The sequence below is a fragment of the Porites lutea genome, chromosome 9 (assembly GCF_958299795.1).
Source record: "Porites lutea chromosome 9, jaPorLute2.1, whole genome shotgun sequence".
In the NCBI taxonomy this organism is placed as follows: domain Eukaryota; kingdom Metazoa; phylum Cnidaria; class Anthozoa; order Scleractinia; family Poritidae; genus Porites; species Porites lutea.
Window position 1 is genome coordinate 16,419,713 of NC_133209.1, and position 9,299 is coordinate 16,429,011.

A 9,299-nucleotide genomic window follows, 5' to 3' on the forward strand; every position below is an offset into this window, starting at 1 on the left:
TATAACTCTCTCCCTTAACATGAAGTATTAAATCTAGCTTTGCTGGTATTTGCATCTTCCAAGTTACGTCTCCCCTTAACCACATGTTGTAAGCAAAGGGTGATGCCTTAACGAAGTGTGTCCCATTCCAAATCTCACTGTTTTCAACATCATAAATTTCTGGACTCTCCAAAACACCAAGTGTATCTACTCGGATCTCGACGCCTTTATCTTTCATTTCTTGACACGCTGTTAGCCTGATTAGCTCATTGCCTGAGTGCTTGGAAAAATGTATAAAGACAGATTGCTTGCAAATGTCTACTGCAAAGCAAGTGTCTCCTTCCGCAAACAGGGACACTGCATCGTTGGAAACATGAACTTCATATTTTGCTGTTGGTTTGAAGTAGGCAATGCTTGACAATGGATTGAGTGGAAAGCCTGAGCCATGTTCCTCTTTAAGTGATGCTTTTGTAGCCAAGTTTACTTTGATATTTTGGATGTCAAAAGCTTCATTTTCCTCGCTAGTGGCGAGAACTAGCCATTTAGGAGCCATCTTGGAAAATGTGCGCATGAAGGAAGAGACCAGGGCATCATCTTTCATTAACTCCAAGAGATTGTCAGAGCTCAGTTCTTTCTGGATGCAAGTCCCATTACTTGTGTATAAATCACCAAGGACAACACTGGATGAAATGCGTGCAGCTGCCACTTGTGTCAACAACTTGTTGGAAGTTTTAAGTTTATCGAAACTTAAACCAACGACTGAAAGTGGTATATAATGATTGGAAGAGGTTCTTATATGGACTATTCCTTCGGTGGAAGGAGAACCGCCAGTCCATCCATTTGTAGAGATGAATCGTAATTCAAAGGATGGGGATTTAGAGATGTGCTGGTTACATCCAACTGGCAGTACTCCTTTACGAAGAAACAATTTTGAATAAACACTATCATTGCTCGTTACGCTAAGTTCGACTAAGAAAGAGTGTGGTTCTGGCACCTCGAAATCAACCTCACTGGGACCTCCTAAACTGTAAGAGTTGGTATAAACGCTGCTTTGCCAGCTTGGACAAAGAATTTTCGCTTGGTTTCCGGAAATGTAATCTCAAGAGACGATGACGGATAGAACACTACCTCATTTTCAGCATATAAAACAATGTTCAGCTTTTTAGATGGTCGAGCTGATAGGTAAAGGGCCTCGGACTTGAGGCTTACTGGTAACTTTGGAAAAGCAGATGTTTTGACAACTCTTTTTGGCACTCGCTTCCCTTGTAACCAGTTCCTGCACAGTCAGATGAGAAGCTTTGGTCCCGGACGATGCATTTTCCGCCGTGTTTACAAGGATTTGGTGTACAGCTTTTTATATCTGTTAAATAAAAAGGCGCATGCGTCAGTGAAGTGCGTGAGTGGGGAAAAACTGAGACAAATCGTAGTTCTGACGACGAATAATCCACAAAAAAACGGCGTATGAATGGTCTCTGGTACCCAGGTAGGGCTATGCCCTTTGTACATTACAGTGGTAAAATTTAATGCAATTCTTGTTGAAAGGAATTATTACAATGTATTAATAAGAGTTTTGATGTTGAGATCCTATTTGACACTAACTAGGTTCGCTCATTTAACGAATGCGCTTCAGTTTGACAAAGACATATTTCACCGAAACACTTAAAGTAGATTAGTGGTATCTTTGACTTTTTGCTGTAAAAACGAAAAGAAAGTAACACTGCTTGGCCCTACCTTTGCAGGAAAATTCAGGATCTACTGCCCAGGTAACTTCACTAGATCTGGTCACCTTGCTGCAGCTGGCTTGTCCGTTTCCTATCATAACGAAGCCGGGCGCACATCCAAAGTAGAACTTTGAACCAGACGAGGTAAAGCAGGGTAAAGACAGAGAATGGTTTTCTCCCCTTGGTTTCAAAAGCCTGGAACGCTTCGCTGAAAAAAAAGAGAGAAAGAATTGAAAATTAGATTAGGTACAACGAAAGCAAACAAGCAATTAATCAACATTAAACGATGTAAAAGGATGGATTGTTACAACCGACAAGCGTAATTATGGTTGACCAAGTTTCAAGTTAGAATACACTCAGTACATTGTGACAAGGTGCAGCGAATACGTATGAGTCTTCCACCTGCGACAGTCTCTTCATGTTTGAATATTAAAAAAGCGTATAACGACAATTGTCCTGGGTTTTGCCTGACATTTGTAAAGGAACTTTGTGAGTTTTCCCCGACATCAATAAATGAGTTGTTTTGTCTCTTCTGAAAATTATGTCTTCGAAGTCATGCGTTTCAGACCCGATTTCGGTCAACCTGTAATTTTTAGTCTGGCTTTCAACACTGCCATTGTACCTACAGCCTTCAAAGAAGCCGTCGTTGACCCCATACTGAAAAAAGACTCTCTAGATCATGAAGTATACAAGAACTTCAGACCTATTTCGAACCTAAGCTTCATTTCCAATGCCACCGAAAAGGTTGTAGCTGTGTGTCTCTATCATCACCTTGAGGATGCAAGGCTACATGAGGTTTTTCAATCAGCATATAAGAAAGGCCATAGTACTGAAACATCGCTTACGCGAATACACAATGACATTCTAGGTGCCATTGACGACGGAGAGTGTGTTATATTGGTGTTACTAGACCTCTCAGCGGCGGGAGACCACGACATTCTCATCACTAGGCTAAAACATCGTTTCGGTATAACTGGGAAAGCCGTAGGATGGATACAGTCTTATCTATCCTGAAGGACACAGTTCGTAAAGATCGGAACTGAGCGCTCATCGAACCGGAATCTCTTTTGTGGTGTTCCCCAGGGCTCAGTGCTTGGTCCCATCCTGTATTCCATGTACACCTCACCTATTACAGACATCATCAGTAAACACAACATGAACCATCATTTTTACGTTGATGATAGCCAAATTTATTTGTCTTTCAAGCCGAGTGCTGCTGGCGAACCAACTACATCCAAACTGTGCACTGAGTCATGCATTCACGATGTTAACAATTGGATGTCAGCCAATAAGTTGATGCTCAATCACGACAAAACTGAGCTCCTTAGCTTGTTTTGCACGCCTGTCATAGACCACAACCCCCGCTAGAATCTATTCTTGTTTTCTCAGATGTGATCTACTCATCGAACTCAGCAAAGAACGTCGGTGCGTGGTTCGACACTGTCATGTCTATGGACAAACAAATAAACAGCATATGTCAGTCTGCTTTCTACCACCTTCGCATCATTGCTCAAATCAGTAAACATATCTCTTTCTGTCATTGTGAAACTTTGATCCACGCATTCGTAACATCCAAGATTGACCACTATAATATACTACTCGCAGGTCTTAAGCAGGATCAAGTCCGAAAACTCCAGTATGTCCAGAATTCAGCAGTCCGACTTCTAACAGGCACACGTAAACAAGAGCATATTACACCTGTGCTAAGACAGCTACAGTGGTTTCTCAATCATGAACGTACGTATTCGTTTTAAAATTTTACTAATGACTTTTAAATGCCTTAATCAACTAGCGCAATCCTACCTAAGTGACCTCTTAATTCACTATAGACCATGAAGGACAATACGTTCGTCTGATAAAGAACTACTGGTACAGCCTCGCTGCCATCTTAAGACATATGGGGAGCGAGCTTTCTCCTTTATTGCCCCAAAACTATGGAATACCCTCCCATTAAGTATAAAACGTTGCAACTCGGCAAAATCTTTTAAATCCACTCTTAAGACGTACCTTTTTAGAAATTACTTTGAATTGTAAGAGTCATTAATTATTACGTTTTTTCAGACTTCTTATGTTACTAAGTTTTCTTTATCATTCACTGTTGTAAAGCGCTGTTGGTTCAGTAGAGAAACAGCTCTCTATAAGATTATTATTATTATTATAAAGTGGTTCTCGTCGTACTTAAGTGGCTGAACCCAAAGATGTAATGGCAGTGGCAAACTATCATCTGCTCGTACCCTCAGTTGCGGCGTGTCACAGGGTAGCGTATTGGGTCCTTTAATATTTTCAATTTACACTAATAATCTTCCCGACTCCCTGCGGGGCGCCCTACCAAGAATGTTTGCCGATGACACCAACCTTACGTTATCTACTAAGATGTTAACAGAGCTTAAGTTAGCTCTAACCCCTGCATTAAATAACCTTAGCTGTTGGCTGAAAGCTAAAAAGCTCAGTCTAAATGTTGCTAAAACTGAGCTAATGATTATTAGATCAAGACAAAGACTATCTGCCAAATGTGACGATGTGGAAATCAGAATTGATGACCAAATTATCAAGAGAGTCGATTATACCAAATCCTTGGGTCTTGCCATAGATGCTCAACTCTCTTGGGGTAAACACGTTGAAGAGATTTGCAAGAACGTCTCTTCAGCTATAGGCGCCCTAATACGTGTGCGACCCTTTTCATCCAAAGAAACTGCAATTCAAATTTATAACGCTTTATTTATGCCTCATTTTGATGACTACAGCCCCGTCTGGGACTGCTTGAGTGGTTACTTGAGTGATAAGCTCCAAAAATTACAGAATCGTGCAGCCAGAGTTATTACTAAGTCACCCTTTGATACCAGCTCAAACCACCTTCTGTCCACCCTCGATTGGGAGAGGCTATCTCTTCGACGAAAGAAACAAAAAGCCTTAATGATGGATAAAACCATGAATGACCTTGCTCTGGAATAGCTACAAAGTCTTTTCCCTCAGCGCCACTCTGCTTACAATTTAACAAACTCTGAGGAAAGGCTGACTCTGTCCAAACCAGGCACCAATTATTTGAAACGAAGCTTCTCGTACAGCGGGGCCATGTTATGGAATAACTTGCCCAAAAGCTTAAAAAATGCTGCATTTTAAGCGAAATATCAAGAAGGTAGCTGGTATATCGGATTCCCACACGGCAATCATGTAAAGCAGTTGTTATTAGTTTTAGTTTTTAACTTAAGCTTAACTGATGATTTCCCGCGTTTAAATAAAGATTTACATTACATAAATGTTACATACATTATTATTAGAATGCCCCACACAATTAAAACCTCAAATATGCTATATTTGTTTTTAACTAGCTAAATCTTGTCACAGCAACAAAAAAACCTGGGCCCGGTTGCATAAAACGTCCGTAACAACTACGGGTACACGTACGTGAGTCGTAACTTAAGTCAGTTGCATGAAATCACTTAAGTGGTCCACTTAGGGAATTCACTTAAGTGGTTGCACTTACGATTTTCGTAAGTGTTCACTTAAGTGTCGTTTATGCAACAGAAATTGCGGGTGTTGCATAAAACTTTTTTTACGGGAAAAATAGCACGTAAATTTACGGGACCTATGTGGGTCCCGTATCGTTACTGTTTTTACTAAACTTAACGAGATCTTTTACTGAGAAGTGAAAAAAAGTATTTTTCTTCACGTAATTCGTTCTAATGCGCTTTGTTAACCTCTGATGTACACTTTTGTGAAAAAAGAAGACGAACTATCATTTTCAGTAGATATTGAAGAAAACTAACGTTTGCATTCAAATTTAATTTTTTGAGAGGCTTAAAAGTGTTCGAAACGACTTTTAACTTTCTTTTCACTCACCGATGGTTAACTTAATTTAAAAAAATAGAGTGAGTCAAATTAATAATTAAAAGTACTATAACAAAGTTACGTGTGCCCTTAAGTGAGCCCGTAAGTTACCACGTAAAACAGAAACTTACGAGAGTGCTAAGTGTGTTCCATGCAACACCCGTAAGTGTACCCATAACGGATTCGTAAGTGACCTACTAAAGTGAGCACTTAAGTGGAGGTTTTATGCAACCGGGCCCTGATTCGGAAATAGTCACGTAATTGATGACGCCATTACCTTAGATGTCACATCGGAAGATATTTTATGGCAAATGTTATCTTGTTGTGGTCGGACAAAGTGTCAAAGTTATAAAGCTTTTCAAAAAATTGCCTCAAAAGATTCTGGGAGATTTTTTCTGCTAATTATAATTTACTTATATAATAATAATTATTATTATTACTATTATTACTATTATTATTATTATTATTATTATTATTATTATTATTATTATTATTATTATAAAACACCTTTACAGCCAACTGTACAGATTAACAGTGAACCGTCATGTATATGCACACCCCACACCCCCGCTCACACACGTTTTTTAGTTACACTAGTTTTACAAATTTCCATGGACTTATCACAAGTATACAAATGCAGATAAAGAGATAGATTTCAAATTTCCCAGGAATTGTGAAAACACAGGTAAATTTCATGTGTAAGATTTCATTTCGTGAAATTTGAAATTTAAATTTCTGTGGCTCTAATAAGAAATGTTCTTTGGTGTTATATCAAATTACTTGCTACATCTATTTACGTCTAAAGCCCTTGAAAAGTATAAAAAAGAATTCAATATGCTTCAAATTACAGGTACATCTACAAGCTTGTTTTGTCCACTGAAAATTAAAATTACTCCATTTCCTGATGGATTCAGGACTTCGTATTCGTTAAAAGTAAATTATAAATTAAAAGTATATAAACTGAAGTTTCACTTTTAGGTTTAGCTAAAACTACATTTTATCTACAGCCTAGTGCGGTGAAAAAGAAAACAGGAAAGCCTGGGCCAAACGTCAAACTTTTCATGAAACGAACCAAACCCTAATTTGGGTCGACCTAAATTTAGTTAAGATCGTCTGTTGGGTCAGACGTCGAACTTAGGACAGGTCGAACTAATCAGCTGAATCGGGCCAAGACGCAATTTTAATAAATTTTGGTCCCGAACGAGGCTTAATATACATTATCACACAAATTTATTAGTAAGCTTGAAGATCGACGTTTGTCCCGGAGACGATCTTCAGACGTTCTATCCGTTCGAAGCAGACCGATAGAACGTGTTGAACGATCCAAACTTAATTGAGTCAGACATCGAACGTTTCATGAACGTAACTCACTACGTTAAGGTTCGTCTTAGAAAAGTTCGAAGTTTGGCCCAGGCCTAAGAAGCTCCTAAGACAACTAGTGAGTATGTAGACCTGTACACTTATTAAACTGTTATACAGCCGGCAACAGCGTTCCTTTACTTAGCCTGAAGAAGTATAAGGTAGATTAACTGTTACTAAGATGTTCAGTTATCATCAGTTTCATAAGTAACTCCCGAGATATAATTTGGTTTGACAAATGTTTTTGAATATCTTTGTTAAGAGTCGGTTGAAGAGTCACGTTGCGTCTCGATGTGAATCTCGATGTTCTCTGCGTTTCCCTGGACGGCTACACTTGCCTCTTGGTTATCAGCGCCAAGATTACTCTGCCCGTCGTTAAATCTCTTTCGGTACTTTTGAATTATTTTAGGAGCTTTCTCTTTAACAGCCAAGGCCTCAATTCTCTTACGTCTGTTTCCGTCAAAGTAAACTAGGAAGATCTTAGGAATCAATCCCGTGCATAACGCCAGAACAGTCTTTGCAAGAGGCCTAGCGTCAATATCAAGCTCCATTGATACGTAGAATGTAAGAAAAATAAAAGTACAAATCAGGATGACTTTCAGAAGCAGTAAACAGACAGCTTCTCTGACTGGCTTAAATTCCTCACACGCCATATCGAAAAGATCTTTAGGAATCTTCAGGACGTTGTCTGTGTCGTCAGTAGAATTAGTTGACCCTTCTGTGCACAGCTCCTCGCTGGAGATTTGGTCACGTTCGCTTTTGTAGAAGTCAAAAATTATCAGGGAGAGATCATGGTATTCATTGGCTAATGAGCTGTAAATGCTCCAAAGGTAGTAACAGATAAGAAGAATACAGGTCACAAATGGAAGAATCTCTTCGGGAGACAAGAGAATCATGGTAAAGGCCAGAAAGAAGGTCAACAGAATTCCACCACTTACAAATTGGCTGAGAAAACATGCTCCTAATATGGTTAGAGAGAGTCCGACCATCAAACAGGGCAGTAACCAGAGACGTCTGACAATGTCTCTGATGCCCACATTTGATATGCAACGTTTAAACTGATCCCAAAACCTCATTGGGCTGATGTAAAATAAATTGTCCTGAAAAGCGATACTCAAGGGACATGTCAAATATAGGAAAAAGAGACATTTTGTAAGGTATGCTAGGAGTAACAAAGCAGTGGCAAACGGAACAACCAAAAAGAGAATTGTCACCGAAGGAACACCGATAACCCAGGAGGTTGAACCTTTCCAAATTCTAATTATGTTCCTAAAATAATTTTTAAGTCCTCGAACAGAAGACTTCGAACATTCAACAACAATTAGCGGCTGCAAGCGCATATGGCTTATGATTCGCCGAGGTAATATACCAAAACACGAACTCGGATTAGAACTAAACTTCAGGCAAAAATGACATGGCCTTTCCTCCGGAGGTGCCTGTGGTGACGCATTTATTAAAAACAAAGAAGAAAAAAACACACGAAGGAAGTAGCAGATAATGCATACTACTACAAAGGGATGAGTCAAGTAATAATGATAGTAAGGTGTCATATTTGCAACAAACAGTGCAGGTGCCAGTAGAAGGAAAGGAATCAACATGAACAAGACGCCGAAACATATCTTTTTTGCCTTGTGGCAACGGCCGGTAAAGCGGAAGATAGAGCCATCCATGTTGAATAATTTGTTCCCTAAGAAACCTCGAAGGCTAAAAGGACCTGCACCTTGAAGGAGAATATATGAAATACCATTTTCGCTGTCTACTGTAGGAGAAAAAATGCAAAGTAAAGCAGGGAGATAAAATAAACAAGGCATTTGAAAAGTGATAACAAAAACGGTAACGAAGATACTACTTAACAATGGCCCTGGTTGTTCTTTATCGGTAATAAATGTGAAACCCATCTCTTCGACGCTTTTTTTCACTTTTTGAGTTATTTGATTGTCTTGAACCGCTGTCCTGGTGGGCTTTAAGACGCATGAAACGGTCATTTTGCCTTCCTCGGTACAACGTTCTTCGGGGATCAAATTCCACACGCCTTTAATTCCACTAGCAAAAGAAGAAACCGCCGTTGTGTTTGCTGGTCGCCATACATTAAGCCAGCGGTACCTTCGGAGAGTGCTAATGGCGGCTTCGCTGCATTTCGTCTCAGCGTTCTTGAAGTAGACGGTGTAGCCGACAGCAAATTTGATGAATCTCTTTTTTGTAAATAATGGATCACATTGTTTGGTGAAATCAAACTCGTTAACCCGACAGTTCATGCTACATCTTGCATCCTTGTTTAAACCCTCGCCGACGGAGTTCTCTCGTTCTGTGCCATTGTACTGAGATGAAATGTGGCCTAGTTGCGCGAGTAGAAGCAACGCAAAACAGAGCTGGGAAACTGATAACATCTTTAACAGATCTGGAAAGAAGACA